At 37.6% G+C, this 26,578-nt stretch overlaps 1 pseudogene; it reads right to left on the reverse strand.

Moving 5' to 3' along the window:
- Window positions 1–11,893: 11,893 nt before the first annotated feature.
- On the reverse strand, window positions 11,894–12,009 carry LOC129673758 (small nucleolar RNA SNORA17; annotated as a pseudogene).
- Window positions 12,010–26,578: the final 14,569 nt, after the last annotated feature.

A 26,578-nucleotide genomic window follows, 5' to 3' on the forward strand; every position in this document is an offset into this window, starting at 1 on the left:
CTTGGTTGTTGCTTCATTCCCATCAAGCCACTCTGGGCTCTGGTTAGTTGGCATGTTTGGTGTTCTTGTGGAACTTCTGTCCCCTCCATGTCCTTCTATTCTTTTCTTTTTTCTTTTTTATGTTAATTACAGTTTATCCACATTGTATCCCAGCTGTAGCCCCTTCCCTCATTTTCTCCCTATCCCACCCTCTCTCCCTCCTCTCTTCCCACGTCCCTCTCCAAGTCTACTGATAAGAGAGGTCCTCCTCCCCTTCCATCTGACCCTAGTCTATCAGGTCTCATCGGGACTGGCTACATTGTCTTCCTTTGTGGCCTGGTAAGACTGCTCCCCTTTCAGGGGGAGGTGTTCAAAGAGCCTTTTCCATGAGACTTCCTATGCTTCACCCAATGTCTGGCTGTGAGTCTCAGTATCTGTTTCAATCTGCTACTAGGTGGAGCCCCTCAGAGGAAAACTATGCCAGGCTCCCATCTGCAAGCATAGCAGAGTATCAGTAATAGTGTCAGGGGTGAGTCTCGGGTTGGGCCAGACATTGGTTGGACATTTCCTCAATCTCTGCTTCATCTTTATCCCTGCATGCTTGTAGGCAAGGTAAATATTGGCTCCAAGTTTTTGTGTGTGGGTTGTTGTTCCTTTCCTTCCACTAGGAGTCCTGTCTGAGTGGAGGATATTCTCTTTGGTCTTCATACTCCCTGCTATAGAAGTCTCAGGGTCACTCCCATATCCTTCCAGAAGCCTACCCTGTCTTAGGTTTTCACCTTGTCATAGAGATGCTGTCGCCCATGGTTTCTCTTCTCTCTGCAGGCCCTCTGTCTTCAGGACCTGCCACTCTCCCTGGTCTGATCTCCATCCTCATTTCTCTCCATGCTTTCTCTGCTACTTTGTTCCCTATCTTCAACCACTTCTGCTGTCTATTCTGTTTCACCTTCTGAGTAAGAATTAAGCACCCTCCCTTGGGTTTTTGTTACTTACCCTCTTTGAGTCTGTGAACTGTAGTATGTTTATCTGTACAATATGAATAAAATCTGCTTGTATTTGAATACATACCATGTGTGTCTTTCTGTGTCTGGATTACCTTACTCAGGATTATCTTTTCTGGTTGAGTCAATGTGTCTGCAAATCTCATGGTTTCCTTGATTTTATTAGCTGAGTAGTATTCCATTGTGTAAATAACAGTACTAATTGTCTTTAGCCATTCTTCAGTTTAAGGACATCTACTATATTCACAGATTCTGGCTATTACAAATAAAGCTACTACAAACATAGCTGAGCAAGTGTCCTTGTTGTGTGATAGAGCATCTTTTGGGTATATGACTAGGAGTTGTATAGCTGGGTCTTGAGGTAGAGCTAGTCCTAGTGTTCTAAGAAATATCCAAATTTACTTCCAAAGTGGTTGTACAAGTTTGAACTCCCACCAGCAATGGAGAAGTGTTCCCCTTTCTCTACATCTTCACCAGCATGTGTTGTCACTTGAGTTTTGATCTTAGTCATTCTGATAGTTGTAAAATGGAATGTCAGAGTCATTTTGATTTGTACTTCCCTGTTGACTGAGCATTTCTTTAAGTGCTTGTCAGCCATTAGAGTTTCTTCTGTTCAGAATTCTCTGGCTCTTATCTCATTTTTATTTGGATTATTTGGCTTATTCATGTTTAATGTCTTAAGTTCTTTATATATTCTGAATATTAGCTCTCTGTCAGATCTAAAGTTGATGAATATTTTTTCCTAGTTAGTAGACTGCCATTTTGTCCTATTGACAGTGTACTTTGCCTTAAAGAAGCTTTTAAGTTTCAAGAGGTCCCATTGTTGCTCTTAGAGCCTGAGCTGTTGTTGTTCTGATCAGGAAGTTGTCTCCTGTGACAATGAGTTCAAGGTTTACCCCCACATTCTCTTCTGAAAGTTTTAGTGTATCTAGTTTTGTATTGAGATCTTTGATCCACTTGGACTTTAACTTTGTGCAGGGTGATAACTATGGGCCTATTTGTATTTTTCTACATGTAGACATCCAGTTAAGCACCATTTGTTGAAGTACCCTTTGTTCTAAGTACTGGTTTGGCTCATTTGTCAAAAATCAAGTGTATAAAAGTATTTGTCTATTTTAATTGTTGGTCCTGAAGCTTATTTTCTCTGCCTGCTAACGTAGGCCTAGGATTGGAAGCTTTTAGCCTCACTCCAGTCTAACCTAGGTCTAGAATTTTTTTTCATCTTCTGGGACTTACTGCTAAATAAGCTCACTCTTCCTAGCTCTTACTGAGCTCAGGGATGGCTGGTTTCAACTCAGCTGTTTGGGCTCAAACTCCTCTCCCATGTGAATTATTTAGTCTGGTTGCTCTTTTGGCCCCTGAATTGCTCTGCTTAGCCTCAAACTAACTCCAGCAATCTCCTCTAATCTGGATTGTCCTCATTCTTTGGCTCATTTGGTTTTCACCTTAGTTCTGTCTCTGCAACCTGTCTTTTACTAAACTACCTCCTTTCTCTCTGCATTGCCATTTAAGCAGCTTCCTTTCTACTCTCTTCTCATGAAAGTTGTGCACATCCTATTCTGTCAAATGTTCCTCTGCCACTTAAGTAGTGGCATTTTCAAACATGGGAGCTTTCTTCTACAAACCAACTTTACCTTCATAGTTTGGGATTAAAGGCATGTACCACCATTCCTGGAACTAACCTTTTCTTTATCTGATTCTTACTCTGTCCCAAGCTGGCCTTAAACTCAGATCTGCTTGCCTCTGTCTCCTGGATTAAAGGCATGTTTGCGTTCCAGCTGGGTCACACAAATCTAGAAGGTCTTTGGTAGTGATCTCTTTCCAGAGCAGCCATCTTCTGAATTACAATTATTCTACACAAGTGTCTGTATGTGTGTGGGTTTATTTCTGGGCCTTTAATTCCATTCATCAACCAGTATATTTCTATGCTAATACCATGCAATTTTTATTACTATTGCCCTCTAGTACAGCTTGAAATCAGGAATGGAGCTACTTCCAGAAGTTATTTTATTATATAAGATTGTTTAGCTATTCTGGGTTTTGTTTTGCTTTTCAGTTTCATGAGGTCCCATTTATTGATTGTTGATCTTAGAGTCTGAGCTGTTGATGTTCTGTTCAGGAAGTTGTCTCCTGTGCCATGAGTTCAAGGTTCTTCCTCACTTTTTCTTCTAACAGATTGAATGTGTCTAGTTTTATGTTGAGGTCTTTGATCCACTTGGACTTTAGTTTTGTGCAGGGTTATAATTATGGATCTATTTGCATTTTTCTACATGTAGATATCCAATAAGAACAGCACCATTTCCTGAAGATGCTATCTTTTTTTTCCATTGTATGGTTTTGGCTTCTTTATCAAAAATCTAGTATCCATCAGTGTGTGGGTATATTTCTGGATCTTCTATTTGATTTCTTTTTTTTTTTTAATCTTTATTTTTTGTATTTTATTTTTTTCTTATCAGTTACATTTTATTAACTCTGTACCCCAGCCATGTCCCGATCCCTCATTCCCTCCCAGTCCCTCCCTCCCTCCCTCATCTCCACCATGCCCCTTGCCAAGTCCACTGATAGGGGGGACCTCCTCCCCATTCATCTGATCCTGTTTATCAGGTATCTTCAGGACTGGCTGCATAGCTCTCCTCTGTGGCCTAACAGGACTGCTCCTCCCTTGGGGGGTGGGGAGGCCAAAGAGCCAGCCATTGAGTTCCTGTTAGAAATAGTCCTTGTTCCCCTCACTATGGGAAACCAATTGGTTACTGAGCTACCACAGGCTACATCTGAGCAGAGGTCCTAGGTTACATTCTATTTGATTTCATTGATGCACCATTCTGTTTCTATGCTAGCACCATGCAGTTTTTATTACTGTTGCTCTATAGTACAGCTTGAGATCAAATGATCTGTTGTTGTACAGGATTGTTTTAGCAATTCTGAGTTTTTTGTTTGTTGTTTGTTTTTCCATATGAAGTTGAGAATTGTTCTTTCAAGGTCTGTAAAGAATAGTGTTGGCATTTTGATGGAAATTACATTGAATTTGCTGATTGCTTTTGGTAGAATGGCCATTTTTACTACATTAATCCTATCGATCTATGAGCATGGAACATATTTGTATCTTCTCATAGCTTCTTCAGTTTTTTTCTTCAGAAACTTGAAGTTTGTGTCATGAAAGTCTTTGGCTCACTTGATTAGTGTTTCATCAAGATATTTTTATTATATGTGGATATTGTAAAGGGTTTAGTTCCCCTAATTTCTTTCTCAGCGTATTTGTCATTTGTATACTGAAGGGCTACTGTTTTGTGTTTGTTTGTTTGTTTTGAGTTAATTTTTTTATTCAGCCACTTTGCTGAAGGTGTGTATCAGCTGTATGAGTTATCTAGAAGAATTTTTTGAGGTAACTAATGTATGCTATCATATCATATGTGAATAGCAATACTTTGACTTCTTTATTCCCAATTTGTATCCCCTTGATCTCCATTAGTTGTCTTATTGCTCTAGCTAGGACTTCAAGTACTATATTGAAGAGACACAGAAAGAGTGGGCAGCATTTTCTTGTCCTGATTTCAATGAGAATGTTTCTCTCCATTCAATTTCATGTGTGCTATAGTCTTGCTGTTTATTGCCTTTATGGTGCTTAGGTATGTTCCTTGTATCCTTGATTTTGCCAATACTTTTAATACGAAGGGGTGTTGTATTTTGTCAAATATGTGTTTTTTTTTTCTTTAGATTTATCTATATGGTAGATTATATTGATGGATCAATCCTACTTGATTATAGAGGATGATATCTTTGATGTATTCATGTATTCCATTTGCAAGTATTTTCTTGAGTATTTTTGCATCAATGTTTATAAGGGAAATTGTTCTGTCATTCTCTTTTTTGTTAAGTGTTTGTTTGGTTTAGTTATCAGGGTGTCTGTGGTCTGTGGAATGAATTCGACAATATTCCTTCTATTTCTATTTTGTGGAATGGTTTGAGTAGTATTGATATTAGCTCTTCTTTGAAAATCAGATTTGTTCTGAAACCATCTGGCTCTGGATTTTTTTTTTTTTGATGGGAGAATGCTAATGACTGCTTCTATTTCCTTAAGGGTTATAACACTTATTTAACTTGTTTACCTGATGTTGATTTAATTTAGATAAGTGGAATCTGTCAAGGAAATTGTTCATTTCATTTAAATTTTCCAATTTTGTGGAATACAGGTGTTTGAAGTAAGTCCTAATGATTCTTTAGATTTCCTCAATGTGCTTTGTTATGTCTTCATTTTCATTTCTGATTTTGTTGATTTGGATAGTGTCTCTGTGCCTTTTAGTTAATTTGACTAAGGTTTTTTTTTTTTTTTTTTCCTGTTGATTTTCTCAATCAAACAACCAGCTCTTGGTTTTGTTAATTTTTTGTGTTATGAGATTTGTTTCTAACTAATTGATTTTAGCCCCGAGTTTGATTATTTCCTATCATCTACTCCTTTGGGTTGTGTTTGCTTCTATTTTTTCTTTTTCTTTTCTTTTTTTTTTTTTTATTTGTTCAGAATTTAAGGTGAGTTGTTCAGTCACTAGTGTGAAATGTCTCCAATTTCATTAAGAAGGCACTTAATGCTGTCAAATTTCCTCTTAGCATGGCTCTCATTGTGTACCATAAGTTTGGGTGTGTTGTGTCTTCATTTTCATTGAATTTTAGGAATTCTGTAAATTCTTTCTTCATTTCTTTCCTGACCCAGTGGTCATTGCGTAGGGAATTGTTCAATTTCAATGAATGTATAGGCTTTTTTGTTGTTGTTATTTCTGTTGTTGTTGAAGTCCCTCTTTAATCCAAATTGATCAGACAAAGTGCAATGGGTTAATTTAATTTTCTTGTACTGGTTGATGTTTGCTTTGTGACTGACTATTTGGTTAATTTTGGAGAAGGTTCGGTGAGGTGCTAAGGAGAAGATATTTTTTGTGTGTTTGGAAGGAAAGTTTTGTTGATATCTATTAGGTCCATTTGTTTTATGATATCTGTTAATGTCATTATTTCTTTATTTAATTTCTTTCTCAATGCTTTGTCCATTGGAGAGTGGGCTGTTGAAGTGTCCCACTATTAATGCCAGGGGATCGATGAGTGCTTTAAGCTTTAATTATATTTCTTTTACTATTGTGGATGCCCTTGTATTTGGGGCATAGATGTTCAGGATTGAAATGTCCTCTGGGTGTATTTTTTTCTTTGATGAGTCTAAAGTGTCCTATTTCATTTCTTTTGATTAATTTTGGTTGAAATGCTATTTTATTAGATATTAGGATGGCTACCCCAGCTCATTTCTTAGGTCCATTTCCTTAGAAAATGGTTTTCCAGTCTTTTACTCTGAGTTAATGTCTATCTTTTTGCTGAGGTGTGTTTTTTTGTATGCAACACAATGTCTATTCTTCTAGCCTGTGTCTTTTTATTGGGGAGACGACTCTATTGATATTGAGAGATATTAGTGACCAGTGATTGTTAGTTCCTTTTATTATGATTGTTGGTGGTAATATGTTTGGGTGCTTTTCATGTTATAGTTTTGCTGTAGTGAAGTTATTTATATCTGATGTTTTCTTGGATAGAGTTGGCAAACTTGGGTTGGAGGTTTCCTTCTAGTATATTTTCTAGGGCTGAGTTTGTGCATAAATATTGTTTACATTTTCTTTTGTCCTGGAATATCTTTCTCCATTTATGACTGAAAGATTTGCTGGATATGTCTGTGTTGAACTCTTTGGGCTCTTAGGATTTGCGAGACATCTGCCCTTGCTTTTAGCATCTCTGTGGAAAAGTCGGGCATGATTCTGATAAATGTATATATATTCTTGCCGCTTTTACTACTTTTTGTTGTTATTGTTTTTGTTCTGTAAATTTAGTGTTTTGATTATTATGTGGCAGGAGGAATTTCTTTTCTGGTCTAACCTATTTGGTGTTCTGTAAGCCTCTTGTATGTTTAAACACATCTGTTTCTTTAGGTTGGGGAAATTTTCTTTTATGATTTTGTTGTAAATATTTTCTGGTTTGTAGAGCTGGAAAGCTTCTCTTTCTTCTATTCCTTTTTCTTAGTTTTTATTTTTTCATGGTGTCCTTGATTTATTGTATGTTTTGTGTCAGGAAGTTTTTCAATTTAATCTTTTCCTTGACAAATGCATCTATTTGTCCAATTATTTCTTCTACACCTGAAATTCTTTTCTCCATTTCTTGTCTTCTGTTGGTGTTGCTTAAGTCTGTGATTCCTGTTCTCTTCCTCAAGTTTTCCACTTCCAGAATTTCCTCAGTTTGTGTTTTCTTTGTTGTTTCTATTTTTTTTTTCAGAACTTGAAACATTTCATTCATTTCCTTCACCTGTTTGTTTGTATTTTCCAGTAATTCTTTGAGGGACTTATTCCTTTTATCTTTAAATGCATGTATTTGTTTGATTTTATTATCATTTCTTTTTCTCCTTGAGAGATCTATTTGTTTCCTCTTTAAAGGCCTCTATCATCTTTAAAAGCATAGATTTAAGGTTGTTTCCCTGTGTTTCAGCTGTGGTAAGATATTCAGAGCTTGCTATATCAAGATCATTGGGTTCTGGCTGTGTTATATTGCCCTGGTTTTTGTTGATTGTGTTATTATGCTGTTCTTCAGCCATCTGGTTGTCCCTGGTGTTGACTGGTTGTTTCTGGAGCCTGCTGTGTTTCTTAGGCATGGAGGGGGATCCCTGAGTCATGGACTGGGAACTGGATTGTTTTGAATCACCTATAGATCTACTCTGCTGGTTGTGTCTCAGTTAGATCTATTGGCAAGGAAATAGAGTATGGGTTCCTAACCAGTGTGATCCTCAAGTCCTGCCGGTCTCTTCAAGACTGCTAATAGAGCCGTGAACCATAGGCAGGATCTACATGTGATGTCCAGGGTCATCCTCACGATGGCCGGAGTAGCTGGGAGGTCTGAGGGGGAGTACTGTGAGTGTCTGTCTGGTAGCTAAGATTCTCTCCTCTTTCAAGGTCTGTTAGAATTGTGTCTATATTTGGATGGGAATTTCATTGAAACTGTGGATTGCTTTGGTAAGGTGGCCATTTTTATTATACTAATCCTGCTGATCCTGAGCATGGGGATCTAGATCTTTGCCTCTTCTGAAATCTTCCATTTCTTCAGACAGGTGAAATTTTTGTCATATAGGTCTTTCACTTGCTTGGTTAGAGGTACAGTAAGATATTTTTATATTATTTGTGGCCTTTGTGAAAATTATTGTTTCCCTGCTTTGTTTCTTAACCCATTTTTCACTTGTGTAAAGGAGGGCTACTTATTTTAAGTTAATTTTGTATCGACCCACTTTGCTGAAGTCTGTGTATCAGCTGTAGGACATTTCTGGTAGAATTTGGGGGGTCACTTATGTATACTATCATATCATCTGTGGATAGCAATACTTTGACTTCTTTCTTTTCAATTTGTATCTCCTTGATTTCTTTAGTTGTCTTATTGCCCTAGCTAGGACTTCAAATACTATGTTGAATAGACATGGAGAGAGTTGCAAGATATTTTATCCCATTGTGAACTGTGATAACCTGTCTCTTGTTTGGTATTGGACAGCCTTAACACCTTTAACACAAGAGTTTTATTTGTACTATAAACAAGTGCTTGTGGTTTTGCCGCAGCCCTAGAACACAACTTTAATGAAAAAGCTAAATAATGTCAACCCTAGATCAAGAGGCAGAGCAAGAAACCAGCTGACAGGGATTGAAGAGAAAGGAGCAACATTGAGAGAAGGGTACTTAAGAGAGCGTGGAGGAGAAAAAAAGGGGGCTTTGGCTTTAGGCTTTAGGGTTTTGGCTTTTTCCTCCTGGGATATGAGATGAGTAGAAAGGCTTTTATCTTTTGGGATGTTAGCAGAGTAGTAAGATCAGCTGGGTGCTTTCTCTGCCTCTCTGATCTAGCAGGTTTTCACCCCAATGTATGGCTCCTGAGTCTTTATTGGTAAAATCAAATAGTTAGGATTTTCTTTCTTTCTTTTGGTTTTGTTTTGTTTTATGTATTTTTATATATTGTCACTTAACTTTCCTTTCCTTTCCAAACAGAAACGTTTTATTAGTGTATAATAATCATATAAAATAATAATTTCTATTTTATGTGTACTTTTCATACTCATAAAACATACTCTGATAATATTCACCCAAAATTATCCTTTAATATTCCTCTTCCAGCATTATTCTGCTCCCCTTTCTTTCCTTAAAATAATTCATTTTCTTTTTTCTTTTTCTTTTTTTTTATTTTTCTTTTTAGTTACATTTTGTTAACTCTGTGTCCCAGCTGTATCCCGCTCCCTCATTCCCTCCCCAACCCCACACTCCCTCCCTGGTCTCCTCCCTGCCCCTTTCCAAGTCCACTGATAGGGGAGGACCTCCTCCCCTTTCATCTGACCCTGTTTTATCAGGTATCTTCAGGGCTGGCTGCAAAGTCCTCCTCTGTGGCCTAACCGACTGCTCCTCCCCTGGGGGGGGTGGTCAAACAGCCTGCCCTTGAGATCCTGTTAGAAATAGTCCTTGTTCCCCTTACTTTGGAAAACTACTTGGTTACTGAGCTACCACAGGCCACATCTGAGCAGAAGTTCTAGGTTATATCCATAGATGGTCCTTGGTTGAGTGTCAGTCTCAGAAAAGTCCCTGTGCCCAGGTATATTTGGTCCTTGTAGAGCTCCTATCCTTTCCATATCATACTAACTTCCCTTCTTTCATATGATTCCCTGCACTCTGCCGATGGTTTGGTTATGAGTCTTAGTGTCTGCTTTGAAACACTGCTAGCTTCATATCTTTCTAAAATATAATTTTTGTAAGATAAAATGTAGTATTTTTCTTCCAAATCTGCCTTATTTTGTTTAACGTGATTATCACTGGACTTATAGATGGTTAGAAAGAATGAATTTTTTTTTTTTTTTTTTTTTTTTTTAGGGAAATAGATAAAACTGAGGGTATTTTTTTTTTTCTAAAGATAGGCAGCAAGCCTTTCTTGTCCTTGACTTTAATGGAATTGCTTCAAGTTTCTCTGCACTGAATTTGATGCTGGCTATTGGCATGCTGTATGTTGCCTTTATTGTGTTTAGGTATGAACCTTACCTGATCTCTCCGAGACTTTTAACACACAGGGGTGTTTGATTTCGTCAAAGGCTTTTTCAGGATCTAATGGGATGATCCTATATGTTTTCTTTCAGTTTGTTCATACTGTGAAGTACATTGATGGAACTTTGTATATTGAACTAACCCTGCATTCTGGGGATGAAGCCTTCTTGATAATGGTGAATGATGATTTGATGTGTTCTTGGACTCGGTTTGTGAGTACTTTAGTGTCAGTGTTCAAAAGGGAGATTAGTCTGGAATTCTCTTTTCTTTGTTGCGTCTGTGTCGTTTAGGTTTCAAGGTGACTGTGATCTCATAGAATGAGTTTGGCAATGTTTCTTTTGTTTCTGTTTTGTGGAACAGTTTCTTCTCTGAAAGTCTGGAAGAATTCTCCATTAAAACCATCTGGCCATGGGCTTTTTGTTGTTGTTGTTGGGAGACTTTTATTGGTTCTTTGTGAATTTCACATGGTGCTCTGCCACTCCATTCATCTCCCCTTCCCCACATACTCTTGCAACCTCCTTCCCGATGGAGGAAAATGTCTTGTGGAATCTGTCGTGTGTCACAGTGTGTCCTATAGTAGGCCCTTTTGTCCACACTTTGCTTGCAAATGTTCATTGCAATGACTCCTTGGTCTGGTTCAAGGCCTCTGGCTTCTGCTCTTCTATCTGTACTGGAACCTCACTAAAACTCATCTCAGATATCCTTTTGTTGTCCTGTGCCATGGAGATCCTGGAGTTTAGGAGGTAAAGAAGTTGTCTCTCCCTAGTCCGTGCCATTGCCCATCCTACAAGAGGCAGGCCTGGCTCTCCCAGACTCAGGCATCCGGGACTGGCTCATTGGCGCACCACCTCTAAGGCCATCTCAACTGTGCTGCCCAGTTGAAGTGCTACAGCAGGTGAGGTGCAGGCACAGCATTTCTGCTCCCCTGACTCTGCTGCCAGGTCTCCCTGCTGCCACACATGGTGAGGCGTGAAGTTGGAGGAATCATCCCTCTATAATCTAGTCCACTGCACAAGAGCTGCATAGGTCCAGCTCTCCAATGCTCATCTTCTCAGGCCAGATCATGCACAACTCCCGCAAAGTATTCAGGGCTGGCTCTCAGATATACTGCAGCTGTCTAGGGGCGGGGTCAGTTCTACTCTCATAACTTCAAGGCCAGCTCTCCTAGGGTGCCTCGCCGAGGGGTGAGGCCAGTCTCCAGATATGACATGGTCCCAGGCAGCAGCCCAGACCAGGGATGTCCACCTGGCCTTTTGTGGTAACAGACCCTTGTTGAAGCGCCACAGACCCAGATGTGGCTCTCAGGTGGGAGTACTGGCGAGGATCCCACTCTGGTTCCAGGAGGCATCACTTCAGGGTGTTCGTCACTACCCTCAAGTCTCCAGTTCTGCTTCTCTTCATTGTGCCCACGTCCTTCTGTTTTTCTTTCTCTTCCATTTCTCCACCACTTACTTGCTCTTCTAAGTGGCACCTGAGGCCTTTGAGTGTCAGGGTTCATCTCAGGACTGGTCTCTTGAGCACTATACAACTCTAACACATTTATGATTCTGGGCAGGCGTCATCTCAGGCACAATCTGCCCCGAACCACCCCAGGCTCATGCAACATTGCAGGCTGGATCCCTGTGTAGGCTCCACATGCCAGTCTGGTGGTCATCTCAGACTCACGCCTCACCGGCCCTTCTGAGTGGCCCCATTGGAGGGTTCTCTTTCTCATGCTACACCCTGCCTAAGTCTTAGGTGGTCTTAGGCCATGGTCTTAGGTGGGGTTCTTCGGTCCTGTGAGCTGTTGGGGTCTGAGCTGTGCTAGTTTGGTGGTTTTCCCAGGCTTGCATTGTTTTAGGGACTCTTAGACTATTAATTATTAAGATGTTCGTAGGTCAGAATGCTGGTCTTAGACATAGCCTCTCTCCTCTCTTACATACTTATAATACTTCAGCCACACCTACAACACTTCTAGGAGGAGGTTCATAATAAAATTGAAGCAACCTCAAATAAGTAGAAAAATGTTCCAAGATAAAAGCTATCACTTAAAGAAAAAGAAAGGAGTGATAAAATTCCAAGGTAGAAGGCAGCTAGAAAATGGATAAAGCTTTGTGGCCTAATGGCATTGTGGCACAGAGCTGGGGTTTTTAAGTTGCCTTATCATGGGCTTCTATGCTTATTTGCAAAGCATGGGCTTTTTGCCTCATTTGTACAGGCTGGACTTTTCTATTTACATCTATTACATGTTGCTTTACATACGAATTCATGTGTTGCATGTCAGTTAACTTCTTAAATCTCTACTCAAGGCTGTGCATCTTTGCATTGTAATGAGCCACACATGTTGATTCTCAGGTGCTCTGCTGTACCTGTGTCCTTGCCAACGGTGCAAAATGGTTGTATTTGGCTTTGCTTGGGGGTTTCCAAATTTCTTTCTTTCCTGACTCTTTTTTTTATGCTATTTTTGTAAGGTTTTCTCAAGCCTTTCCAGACCTCATACTCTGCTATTTCTCATGTTGAAAATTCCGTGAACCTGGAGGATTTGGGACATAAATTCTCATCAGTACACTCTTGTTCCTCACCCACATGAACCAGGAGGCAAAAAAACAAACAAACAAAAAACCTTTTTTAAGCAAGAAAAATGTAATCTTGCTTTTTTTTTTAAATAAAGTAGACCACATATATAGTACTATACACACATAAAAATGCTATTAAAATTTAGTAGGGCAGAGGCCATTAGAAAAACAATGTTTTCAACGTTTCCTTGGGGGATTTATTATGCAAACAGGGAGAAAGTTTTGCAAGAAAATTTGAGGCTAATTTTATTTCTAAGACATTAGGAATTTATTTTTTTCTTCCTTTTAATATTAGATGTACCATGATGTATGGTCATGAGTTCACCTAATTTACCTTGAAAATTTTTACAATCTATTGTAGATCATTAGTTTTCCTGCCTAATATTCAATTTTCATCTTAAATTTTAGATAAAGTAGCCTATAATTCTGACACCTTATAAAAACCTCTAAGTGGTTCAATAAACAGGCATGATTGATGGAATTGGTACTCTAATTGTATTTTCAACAGCTTCATCCTTATATTTTCATGTATCTGGGAAAATGGAAGATATTGGAAATGACAGTGATAAGAAAAACAATATTCTATTACACATTTCTTCCTGATCATTCTTATGTTCATCTTTATTTTACCTAATAATGGATGGCATATTTTACTGCTATATTTTTTATGAACAACCGATCAAAAGAATACATACTATTGAATATATACTATTAAGTAGTATTCAAATGCATTTCCCTTTTTATATCCATCCTCTTCTTCAATAATTCTACAATGTGTCTGGTGGCACAATATATGTTTTTGAAATAACTAGGTGAAATCAACTTTTAAGAACAACAAGGAATGGAACTAAATCCTGTGTCCAAGGAGATAAACAAATTAAATATGTTAAGTGGAATAAGGAGAGTAGTGACCTTGGAGCAAGATCTCACCCAGAAAAGCTTTCATCCTGTGAAAAAGAATTAAAGAAAACCTTAGGTCCAGAAATGGCAGGACAGAACTTTATTCCCAGCATTCAGGAGAAAAGCAAATGCAAGGCCCTGAATTCAAGGCCATCCTGGTCTACCGAGCAAGTTTCAGTACAGTCAAGCTTAGGATGTGAAGGAAACCATCAAAAACAGAAAGCCGGTAAGGATCTAAGTGAATAAGGGGGCCATGTTCCATCTACAGCAAGCAGCAGAACTTGGTAGTTTGGGGCACATGGTGATTCTGGCTTTAGAGTCAGGGATAGAAAAAAAGGGTTATGGAATCTCCCTTCATGACTAAGGAAAGTCACTGAGGGCAGGCATGAGAAGAATTGTTTCTGCATGGAGGCCTGAAGAGACCATTGTGTGAAGCTGTAAAAGTGAAACCTCAGTTGCCTTTGAGACCCCAAAATGTTAGTGATGTCAGAGACATGGAATACCTGCTGAGAAAAGCTGCTAACAGGGGCATGGAACCAGCCCAAACAGAAGAAGTGTGTTTTAGTCAACAAAGCTGAAAGCAACTGGAGATCTGAAGAGCATTTGACATCAGACATGGAAATCCAGAGTTTGGAGTTGTCTAGCTGCTTTTCAGTCTTGCTTTGGTCTAGTATTTCCTCACTATGGTCCCTTCCATAAGTTTTGGAATTGTAATGTATATCCTGTGCCATGATATATTGGATTATGTTATCTACTTTTTAATTTTATAGCAGATTATAGTTAAGAGATTGCATGAATTTCAGAACAGACTTTGAACGTTGGGCGATTAAAGATTATTGAGACTGTGATAGAAGGTAGGGCCTTCTGGAACTGAATTAAATACATTTTGCGTTGTGTTATGGCTACAAGCTTATGGGGCCAAAGAGTGGAATGTGGTTGTTTGAAAATATATGACCATTAGAGACTCATGTGTTTGAACGCATGGTCCATAGGGAGGAGAACTGTTAGGGGGTATGGCCTTATTGGAGGAGGTGTGTCCTTGCTGGAGGAGCAGCATTAATGTGGAGGCAGGTTTTTGAAGTCTCTTATATGTTCAGGACATAACCAGTGTTGCACACAGTCTCTTTTAGATGCCTGTGGAACAAGATGTAGAACTCTTAGCACCTTCTCCAGCATCATATCTGGATGCTGCCATGCTTCCGACATGATGATAATCGACTAAACTTCTGAAACTGTAAGGCAGCCCCAATTAAATGTTTGCCTTTATCAGAGTTGCCGTGGTCATGGTGTCTCTTCTCAACAATATACCCCTAGCTAAGACAATGAGTAATATTTCTTATTGGGAAAATCCACTAATCAGTGTTGCTCTATTGATTTTTTGTTGCTCTGTGACAGTACATCCTGAATATGAAAATATTTTCACTGTGCAGAGATGAATCGTTTTTGGTTTATAAGAGTTTTCTCAGAGGGAGAAAAAATCAATAGACTTGAATTTCCAACCAAATTGTTTTAAAAACTTCAGATATAAATGGGAATGTTTATGAGGATAAAGTGCATTATACATCATGTGACATTTCCAAAAAATAAATATGGTATGGTAGAGTTTAATACAAGAGGGTTACAAAAAAACCAAAACAACAACAACAAAAACCCACAGAGTTAAGATTATACCCTTTAATGAGAGAGAATGAAGTGTTTATTATTCAGTTACAATTTTGTTCAATATTTGTATATATATTAAGGTGTGTTTTATTATTTTAAAATCTCTTTTTGTAGTTAAAATAACCATTAAATCTAGAAATGTTTATAGAGGATGTGGTTCAGCTTTATTTTATTACTTAGAAACTAACATTCCAAAGTTTAGAGGGAGGAAGAAAATACAAGCAGTTCAATTCTTTATACATGTTTTGATCCTTTAAAAATAAAATAAAAAAACTTAGAGGTATATATCAAATCAATAACAGAAAATTATGAGCCTAGTCTTCCTATTATAAATTTCTGAACTTGAAGAAAATGTTCACTTTGTTATTCATATAATAAGCATAATAATAACTGCCAGAAAGTATCATAGAACCTCAATGCTGGGAACAGGTAGGAAACAAATTAAAAAAATTATCACAGCCAAATATGATTACTTTTCACTAACACCAGCAGCATCCTTCATAATTAATGTCATAATTTATAAACATAGTTTCTTCATCCAATTTCTTTAAGGTCTAAATTCTGGTAGTTAATATTATCTGTTTGCTCTCCTGCTACTATTGTCACCAGAGGGACCTGCATATAGCCACAGTGACGTAGAATATCGGTATCTAGAATTGGAAGGAGCCATGAGACCCTTTAGATCTACCTTCCTAAAGCGCTATATCCAAAATATGATTCCATGAATTTATCCAGCATTTCCCAAACACTTGTGGATTGCTTAAAGTAATAAACAACTATCTCTCCTCCTTTAAAGCACAACCATTAATGCTGGTTTTACCTATTATTGTCATCCAGAAATCCTCTTTCATGTCAAAGTAAAGCCCCCTTTTCTCTGTTTTCCCCTTATTCTAATTCTAAGAGTCAATCTGATGTGTCTTGTTCATTAAGAGTGGTTAGGTAAATAGGGCCAGTGACTATTGGGAGGAACCCTGGTGTTTGATTTAGGAAGCACCATGTCTATGTTTTGTTTGTTTTTTGTTGTTTTTTTTTCCTTATGGAAATAGGCACTGTTTTTCTTCCCTGGTTAATCCTTAAGGCAAAAATAAAATTAACAAAGGAACAAAATACAAACCAAAAACAAGCAGAAAGGATCTTCTACCCTCTTTGACTATGGAAATATCTGTCCTTGCACAGATATTTTTTCCTTATGTTTCCTACACTTAGGAAAGATACAGGATCTGCGCGCCTCATAGCTTACCTTTGCTTGTCTACTAAAGTCATGCTGTTTCTCTTATTCTATTAGGAGTGTTTGAACAATTTTATTAAATTGTGTCCATCAGCCTGCTGGTGCACAGACAAGCTCTGGACACTTTCATTTTAGAGAAAACAAAACAAATCAGTACCCCACATGCTTGTTAAAGTAATCTTTAAAGAGAAAAATATGTGATTTCTATATTCTCTCTCTCACCTCACATTCTTGCCTTAGAATCCATTTCAATCAACTTTAGTTCCCATCGCTCCAGAAATTGCTCCTTTCAAGATTAACAAAGATATATGTGGCTTCCAAATATGTGGTCATTTCACTTTCTATTTCTTTTTTGTGTTTTCGCAAAATGTGGCATAATTTGCAAACATAATATAATTCTTCCGTTTTATCATGTCCTTTCTTGGCTTTGAGGGGTACTTAGTCATCTAGTCTTCCTCATACCATCAGAGTTCCTTAACCTCACTTGCTCTTTGACTGCTGAGTACTGGGTCACCCTCTGGTTTCCTCCCAATTTGGAGCTGAATCATCTTCCCTGGAAAACCTCCCAAACATGTTCTTTTATACCAGGAATCTGCATATAAACACAATGGTGAATTTTATGTGTCTTCCGGGATGTCTCTTCTCCACCTGCAACTTTATCTTCCTCCATTGTCCTCCAGTTCTAAGTGTTGTTCTATCCAACCATATAGTACTTCTCTTTACCCAACTCTCAGGCTTCTCTTTACCCAACTCTCAACAATTTCTTAGACTTATTTTTTAGCTCATCAACTTTTGTCTCTTCACATCTACTATCATTAGATATCCTTGTATTCTTGTAAAAATGAGTCAAGCTTATCTACTTTTCTTCATTCACAGTGAATTTCTTTCATTATTATCTTTGTTTTATATGATTGTAATCACTTATACATAATCAGATCCTCCATTCTGACTTTTGCTTCCACAGGAATTATTTATAAAATTCTAAGAGTGATTTTTTTTTATTTTCTAAATTTTATACAAATAATTATTGCACTTTACTCAGTTTTATTCTGTGTCAATAAACATACGATTTCAAATATAAATAAACACAAAATTACAACTAAAGTTTGAATTTTTAACTAGACTAAATGCCTCACCCCCAAATCAGGTATCTTCTTGCCTATGTCCACTGCTGAATTTGCTCCTACAGCAATAGATAAGATGCAATGGGACAAAAAAGACCTGGTGAACACAACTTCAAAAAGATTGTTACTAGGCAGGAGCTGAAAGCATTGCCACTGGAGAGACAGATTGAGGCCAGGATTTTCTTCCTTGTCAGCAGCCGCCCTGCCTTCCTCCCAGCTTTGTTCTTCCCCAGCCTCAAGCCCAGGCATCATCCTCTCAATCTGTTTGCCCTCTTTACTTTCCTTCTTTTACTTGGTTCATGTTATGTATTTGCTTTCATTAAGTTTTCACTCCATATGCTGCCTGTCTCAGAAGAGAAAATTTGTTTTTATGTTCATTAGAAAGATGGGCCCCAGAGAGAATGTCGATGTGTCCCATTAACTGATTTGCAGAGTAGGATTCTTGCTAGGCAATTCTTCATATGCCTTTTATTACCAGTCACTGTTTTCTACATGAGGAGATTGTGAACTACCAAATCATCATTCCATCATTCCTGCCAGTATGTCAAAGACCTCTTCAATGCAGTATACCCAAGCAAAGCAAGATGGCGAAACAAGTAAAGGCATTTGTTGCCAAGCTTGATGACCTCAGGTCAATCCCTGGGATTCACAGAGTGAAAGAAGAAAATTGCTTTAAACACTTTGACCTTCACATGCAAGACCCATATGTGCACAGAAGCTAAGCTGGTTATTTAGTACCCAAATAGTGGGTCAGAGTCATGGATGACTACATCTCTTGGGATATGACACCCTCTTCAGGACTCTGAGTACACCAGGCACTCAAAGAGTGGGTATACATATACACAGGCAAAATACAGATTAGAAACTATTAAAATAAAGTAATTTTAATGCAAAAACCATCCAGGAAACAGGCCAGGTTTGACTCTTCATTTTTTCAGACACTTCTATCATGTTAAATTAAACGAATATTCTATATTAAACTTAATGTTTTAGAAGATATTTTTATAGGATGCTCATAACTTTGACTTTTTTCTAAATGTTATCAATTCCTATATAGCACACAGAAACTGCATGGTACAGCATATGGCTTATAATAAATACATAGAATATGTTAACATGTATTAATTAATTCCTTACTTGTAAAAAGTAATAACTATCATCCTTTAAGTGCTTACTTACCTTCAGTATCCTAGAGATACATGATTCTGGGGTTATTTAATATCTATTGTTTTATGTTATTCATGGAGAAAAGTATCTGCTAAAAAGTCTTTCTTTACATTTGGTACTCATTACCAACTTCTCTCCCTGAAAACATACAAATGAGTAAGATACAGACTGATCATGTTATTTTTAGAAATATATATTGCTTATATGTACAAACACATATGCTTATATGTATATGACATTAATTAATAAAAATGAAGGTATGAATTTGAAATAAAACATGGATAGTTGTATGAGAGGGTTTGAAAAAGAAGAGAGAAATGACAAAACTATTCCATAACCTCAGAAATGTAAAAAAAAATTGCCTTTTGCAATATATAAATTATATCTATACTGGCCTCTTTTCAGTCATTAATAGGAAAAGATCTACTCATCGTAAATATATGATTAAGTGAATTACCATCAGTTTCTAGTCTAGGAAATCATTTTAACTATAGAGCATAGAGATTTCAACAGTTTAAAGCTAGAAAACATTGCAGGTGGTTTAAAGATTAGGTGCTTGGGCCTAAAACAACCTTCTGTTTCCTTGGAAACTAAATTAAATTTCCAAAAATCATGTAGTTCCTGCCTGGGTTACCAGCTATGACTCTCTTTATAAAAAACATTAAAATATTTTCTTTCTTTGTAAAATTTCATTCAAAATTCAATTTATGAAGTTGTCTTGATTACTCTAGACAGGTAATGTGCTCAAGAAAACATGATGATGACAATAAGGATAATTAAAATATATCATCCTGTATAGATAGGAACAGGATAGCTACTTTTGCTTAGGTAATTCCTCTTTTCTGGGTACCTTCGAGTACTCACCAGCCCCTACTTAAAACACGCTTGGAGAACTGGGAAAAATGTTTACTTCACACAACCATCATTTGTTAATGAAGATAAACTTTGTTATAAAATATTCAAGATATAAATAGAATAAGAACCACTGAGGGTATACGTAAAATAGATGAGTAAGAATCCGTAAAATAAGCAGGGGTGTGAACAACAACAAAAAGAAATAGAAAAAATGGGAGAAGAAGGCATTTCAATATGTTTAAGTCAAGCTTAAAAGTGTATACAATTCCATTTATTGAATGTTTTTAATTAACTACTATTTTTTCCACATAATTTCCTGCTATCTTCTTATGTTGTCTACATAAATCATCTACCATACAATAGTAAGTTTATATAGTAGCATTCCATACCTTAATTTTAATAGAACACATCACAGTTTCATGTTCACTCATGTTCACATAGCTAGAAATAATTTTCCTTTATATTTTCACAAAGATCGGAAGAACATATGCTGAAAACAAATTCATAATGTATTATAGTTTGCTGAAGCATGTCTCAACACTCGATATTCTTAATTTATGCAGGTGTATCAGATTTCTGATCTATTATCTAGAGATACCCTTTAAAAGTTTTGTATAATTTTGTTCATCTTTATGTTGAAAACTTGACAAAATTTCTTCCAGGAAAGATTTTCTTGAGAAAGGATATGTATACCTTCTGTGCTTCCTACTGCAAGGGACTTTACCTTGATTCCTAATGGAAATGCTTGTGTGCTTGTCTGAGTATTCAGAATATATGGTATATTGCACCACATATTATTTTACACTGTATTGTATGTGAAGAATGATAGAAGTATTCATAACACTTTTTATTATTTTTGAGAATAAGTACTTTTAGTAGCCAAACAATTATATCAAAATATGAAATGCTATAAGAGTTACAGACAAGCCATATTTAAGAATAGCCAAATTTTGATGGAACAGAAAACACAATTGTACTAGGGCCAGAATTCATAAGAAATAAGTTAAAATATTTTTTATTCTGTGATATACGTGTTTATGTAATTATTTTATTATACCCTCATTATTTTGTTGGTTATTTTTTTGTGTGCAAAATACCTAATTTACCTCATTTTACTCTCACAGCAAACTTACAATCTGGTAACAACCCACCCTTTGGTAATACTCCTGGCTCTTTGTTGTCACTCATTAAAGAAAGATGACAAAGGCAATGTGAACTTGTTTAATTGTTGCTAGTAAATTTTCAAGTTGAGAAAACGATACCTTTAATTCCAAATTAAATGAGTCTGGATAATTACATTCTGAAAGGAAAGCGTGACTTGGGTATTGAGATGCCAAAAAATTTGTAAGTGGCGCCTGGGAGGAAAGACTTTAATTGGAACCATTTGGATCTTTGAGTTAGACTCATACAAGGATATTCTGTGGGGATCCAGGTTATCTAAGCCCACAGCACACACCTTTCCTGGTGTTGCAGAGTGAAGCTAGATGAAACAAAAACTGGTTATAAGCAACACTGGTTTTAAGTATGATTTGATGTCTTTTACTTAAATGAAGAAACACTTAATTTACTCTTAGTTTAGCCTGAAGAAAGAGGTGCTGCTTTATACACTGATTATCTAGTCAACAATCTTTTTATGCTTCACGACCAGTGGATTTTAGCCACAGATATATTAAGATGGCTACTGTTATATAGTCTCAGGGGCTAGAGAAGATAAAGACATTTAAACCAAAATTCATCAGCGTGTTAACAGATAATAAGTTCTTGAAAAAGCTGTCAAATAAATATTCAATGTGAATGATGTTTTCAGCATTTTAATGATGAAGGTACCTTCCAAGGAGAGAGTATTCATCTGAAATATATTTTCTAACTATTACCGCATTTTTTAATTTGCATCTGATAAATAACTTTTAAAGTTGAATAAAATTATGATTATAGAATATAGTCTGACACAAATATATTTATAGATAACTATAATCTCTAAGATTTGTTAGATTGGGATGAACAAAAAAGATGGGAAGCTCTGTTATTTCGATGCATACAACACAATGTAAACCTATAATCTTACTATGTCTTTGGTATATAAAGTTCTGGAAGAATAAAATCTTTCAAATGCTAGAGATTATCCCATGAATAACATGAAATACTTAATGTTTATGTATTGCATATTCATTACTTGTATTCCATCTTCATGCAAGTTTACTTTTAACAACTTAATATAAATAGTGCCGTAAGTGTCACCTATGAGTTCATTTACCATTGCCTGGCTTCCATATTAATCACAGTTTTATTTATTATATCATCTACCTAGAAATATATAACATTGAATCAGAAACTACTGTTTTAAAACTTTAATACATCTTCAATGTATGATCTATTTTTTAATTTACTTTAAGCGGGATGTATGTTTTGAAATAAAAATTTTGTTCTTCTGTTATTAATTTCAAACCTCACTTTCATTATTTCTTGCATAGTGCTCTTTGGGTATGTTTATTTTTGTTGTTGCTCCAGAGATTTTAGGTGTGCTGCCAAGTTGCTAATATGATACATTATAATTTTTGTTTTTAGATAGGGACTCAGTGTTACAAATTTTCTTCTTAGTAGCACTTTCATTTTGTCCTGTAATTTTGGGTATGCTGTGTATGCATTTTCATTGAATTCTAGAAATTCTTTAATTTCTTTCTTAACCTATTATTTCTTCTTAATTTTAATTTTTACTTTTTATATTACAGTTTATTCATATTGTATCCCAGCTGTAGTCCCTCCCTCTCATTCCCTCCTTCATTTTCTCCCTCCAAGTCCACTGATACAAGAGGTCCTCCTCCCCTTCCATCTGATCCTAGCCTATCAGGTCTCATAAGGACTGGATGCAGTGTCTTCTTCTGTGGCCTGGTAAGGCTGCTCCTCCATCAGGGGGAGCTGATCAAAGAGCCAGACAACAAGTTCATGTTAGAGACAGTCCTTGTTCCCCTTACTAGGACACTGAACTGCCATGGGAAGCATGTGCAGGGGTTCTAGGTTATCTCCATGCATGGTCCTTGGTTGGAGTATCAGTCTCAGAAAAGAGCTCTGTGCCCAGATGTGTTGGTTCTGTTGCTCTCCTTGTGGAGCTCCTCTCCGCTCCAGGTCTTTCTATCGCCTCCTGCAGTCTGCACAAAGTCTGGCTACAAGTCTCAGCATCTGCTTTGATACCCTATTGAGTAAAGTCTTTCATTCAGTAGAGAGCTAATCAAATTCCATGAGTTTGTTAACTTTCTGTTGGTTCTGTTTTTGTTGTTTTTATCTATTGTTAATTATTGTTGTTCCAATAGGATACAGGGAGTTATTTTAGTTTTCTTGTATCTGTTGAGATTTGTTTTGTGTCCAGGCATATGGTCAATTTTGGAGAAAGTTTCATGAATAAAGTATATTCTTTTGCGTTTGACTGAAATGTTTTGTAAATAACTATTATGTCTTTTTGGTTTATAATGCCTGAAACAACTGAGAACGATAGCAAGGAAACAACACCTTTTGCAATAGCCTCAAGTAATAGACAATGTCTTGATGTAACTCTAATCAACCAGGTTAAAGCCCTGTATGATAAAATCTTCACGTCTTTGAAGAAAGAATTTTTAAAAAAAACTTCCATGTCCATGGATCACTAGATTGACATAGTAAAATTGAACATCCTATCAAAATCAACTTACAAATTCAATGTAATCACACCCCAAAAATTATAGACACACTACAATGCACAATCCCAAGAAGATAAATTGGTGGACATCTTAGGCTTCATGGCAGCCCACTGGTTAGGGGAGTGGAAGATATCTCTGACATGGACTATGTTGCCTGCTTTCTGATCACTTCCCTCTGATGGGACTGCCCTACCAGCGCACAGGGCCTGTGGGAACAAGGGTGGGAATGGGAGAAGAGGGGGGAGTCTATGATTGAGATGTAAATTGAAATAATTAATAAAATAATAAAATTCTGTATAGCCCTTGAAAGAAAAATTAACTTCTTTTTTTTAAAAATTCTTTGTAAATACAAAAACATTCCTAAACAAACAAACAAACAAAAATACTACTGGATGTCTCACAATTACTGTTTTCACTTGATCTTAGCCAAAAGGCTGAGAAGCGAAAATTACTGTTTTCAAATTGTAGTATAGACCCAGAGTTATAAAAACCGTATGGTTTTGGTATAAACCATATGGGCACATTGTTCAACAAAACCAAATTGAAGTCTCAGTCATAAATCTACATACATATGGACACCTGATTTTTGACAAATAAGCAGAAATACACAATTGAAAAAGGCAGCATCTTCAACAAATGGTGCTGGTTTTATTGGATGTCTGTGTGTAGAAGAATGCAAATTGATACACATTTGCCACCCCCCAAAAAAACTCAAGTGTATATTGATCAAAGGCATCAACATAAAACCAGATATACTTAACCTGATAAAAGAGAAAATAGGGAAGAACATTGAGCATAAAAGGAGACAAGTTTTTTTTTTCTTTTCTTATTAAATGTATTTTTAATTAACTATAGTTTGTTCACTTTGTATCTCAGCTGTAGCCCCCTCCCTCATCTTCTCCCAATCCCACCCTTCCTCCTTCTTCTTCTCCCATGCCCCTCCCCAAGTCCACTGATAGGGAAGGTCCTTTTGCCCTTCCCTAGGACCCTAACCTAACCTATCAGGTCTCATCAGGACTGGCTGCATTATCTTCCTCTGTGGCCTGGTAACTCTGGGGAGAAAACTTTTTGAACAGAACAATGATAATACTGGCACTAAGATCAACAATTAATAAATAATACCTTATGGAACTGAGAAGCTTATATAAGACAAAGGATAATGTCAATCATACAATGTGGAAGTCTACAGAATGAGAAAAGGGTTTTACTAACTCCATATTCAATGTAGGACTAATATTCAAATATATAAATAATTCAAAATTTTGTTAAATAATCCGTTTAAAAATATGATAAAATAATGAAAACTATTTTGAGATTCCATCTTATACATGTCAGAAAGGCTAATATCAATAACATAAGTGGAGAGGTGGGGCAAGATGGCGGCGCCGGGAGGACTCTCATTCTGAGGAGCAGCACAGCAGGATTGGCACAGTGACCAGCAATCAGAACTCGCGGCCATAAAACACAAGTGATTGTGTTTCACAGGTGAGAGGATACCCCATGGTGGGGGATTCAATCAGCTTTAACTCACCCTGCTAAAACGCGGTAGAGATCCCGGTTCCACCAGGCGCTTGGTTGCCAGGCCAGAGCTACACCCCAGCGTGATCTTGTCATGGTCCCAGACTGAACTGTGGACCCACAACACCATAGACTGGATTTCCCAGTCGAGAGATAACCCCACGGAGCAGGGAAGACATCCCCTGGAAAAGACTCAGGTTCCGCGGGCGCCCCAAGAGCCAGCCTGGACCCAGAGCTGGGACCCGGGCGCCTACACGGAGCCCTGCCTAATGCAGGCAGGAGCGCTGTGCTCTGCCTCCATTATTGAGTTCCCCTAGGGCACTGAGACACACAGCTGCATCCTCAGACCTACAAAAGCCAGAGAGCCATTACAGCAGCCCTCAGATACTGTGCCAAGAATCAACCAGTTATCCCTAGCTAGACTGTCAAAACTGTGGGAATACCTGGTCCTTCAAGAGGGCTGCACCCACAGCGTCTGGACCAGAGAAGTGCCTGCAGCCGCCATCCCAGACAGGGACACACAGCTTCTGGTCCAGAGTGAGGCACCCAGCCTCCAGACCAGAGCAGCACCCCCAGGCGCCAACTCAACCTAGGTGCACATTCTCCAGGTCCAGAGCAGAGCAATCAGCCTCTGGCCCAGAGTCTTCCTGAGTGCACCTCTCACTTTCCCGGACAGAACTGTGTGCCCCAGGATAACAGACTGAGTTTCCCTGTTGGGAGAAAACCCCACAGTTAGGGAATCAGCAGTTTCTTCAAGAGGACTGTACCTGGAAATTTAGTGAGCAGCAGCCCACTAAATATATAACAAGAAACCCAGCAGTGGGGCAGCTGTCTTGAGAAATTCTATGGGTAAGAGGAGACCCCCTCTTGCCTAACATAGACCACAGCTACTACTCAGGGCTATAAACCTGAGGTGAGCAGTGGCAACTCCTGAGAAACACTGGCCATACAGTGACCATAACCAAAAAGCAGAGAAGGACTCCTTCAGGAAAAATCATCTTCCGGCCAACAGGATACTCCCGACCTCAGGACTCCAGGAAACACAGAAACTAACAGCCAACACCTAAATCAGCCCAATGGGTAGAGGTCAGCATAAAAGCTCAACCAACAAAAGACAGAGCAATATGGCATCTCCAGAACCCAGCCATCCAGGGGCGAACAGCCCTGGACAATGCAGCATAATAGAAAATGAAGAAGATGACCTTACATCTATGCTGATGAAGAGGATAATAGAGGAAACAAATAAAATACGTAAAGAATTAGAGGAAGATAAAACCAAACAGATCATGGCTATCCGTAGAGAAATGGAGGAAGATAAAGACAAGCAGATTAGGGCCATCCATGAAGAAATACGGGAAGATGCAGCCAAACAGCTTGTGGCCTTCAGAGAAGAAATAATTAAATCACTGAAAGAAATCAAAGAGACAGAGTTGAAGGAACTAAAAGAAAAAGAGGAAAATACAAGCAGACAGGTGAAGGAAGTAAACAAAACAACTCAAGACCTGAAGATAGAACTAGAAAAATTAAAGAAAACACAAATGGAGGAAATAATGGAGAGGAAGAATTTAGGGAAGAAAACAGGAACTACAGAGGCAAGCATAACCAACACAATACAAAAAATGGAAGAAAGAATCTCAGGTGTAGAAGATACAATGGAAGAAATCAATGTATCTGTCAAAGAAAATGTTAAATCCAAAAAATTCTTGACACAGACCGTCCAAGAAATCCAAGAGAATATGAAAAGACAAAACCTAAGAATAATAGGAATAGAGGAAAAAGAAGACTCCCTTCTCCAAGGCCCAGAAAATATTTTCAACAAAATCATTGAAGATAATTTCCCCAAGTTA

This window comes from Psammomys obesus, unplaced genomic scaffold (assembly GCF_907164565.1).
Source record: "Psammomys obesus unplaced genomic scaffold, mPsaObe1.curated_primary_1811, whole genome shotgun sequence".
Classification (NCBI taxonomy): Eukaryota; Metazoa; Chordata; class Mammalia; order Rodentia; family Muridae; genus Psammomys; species Psammomys obesus.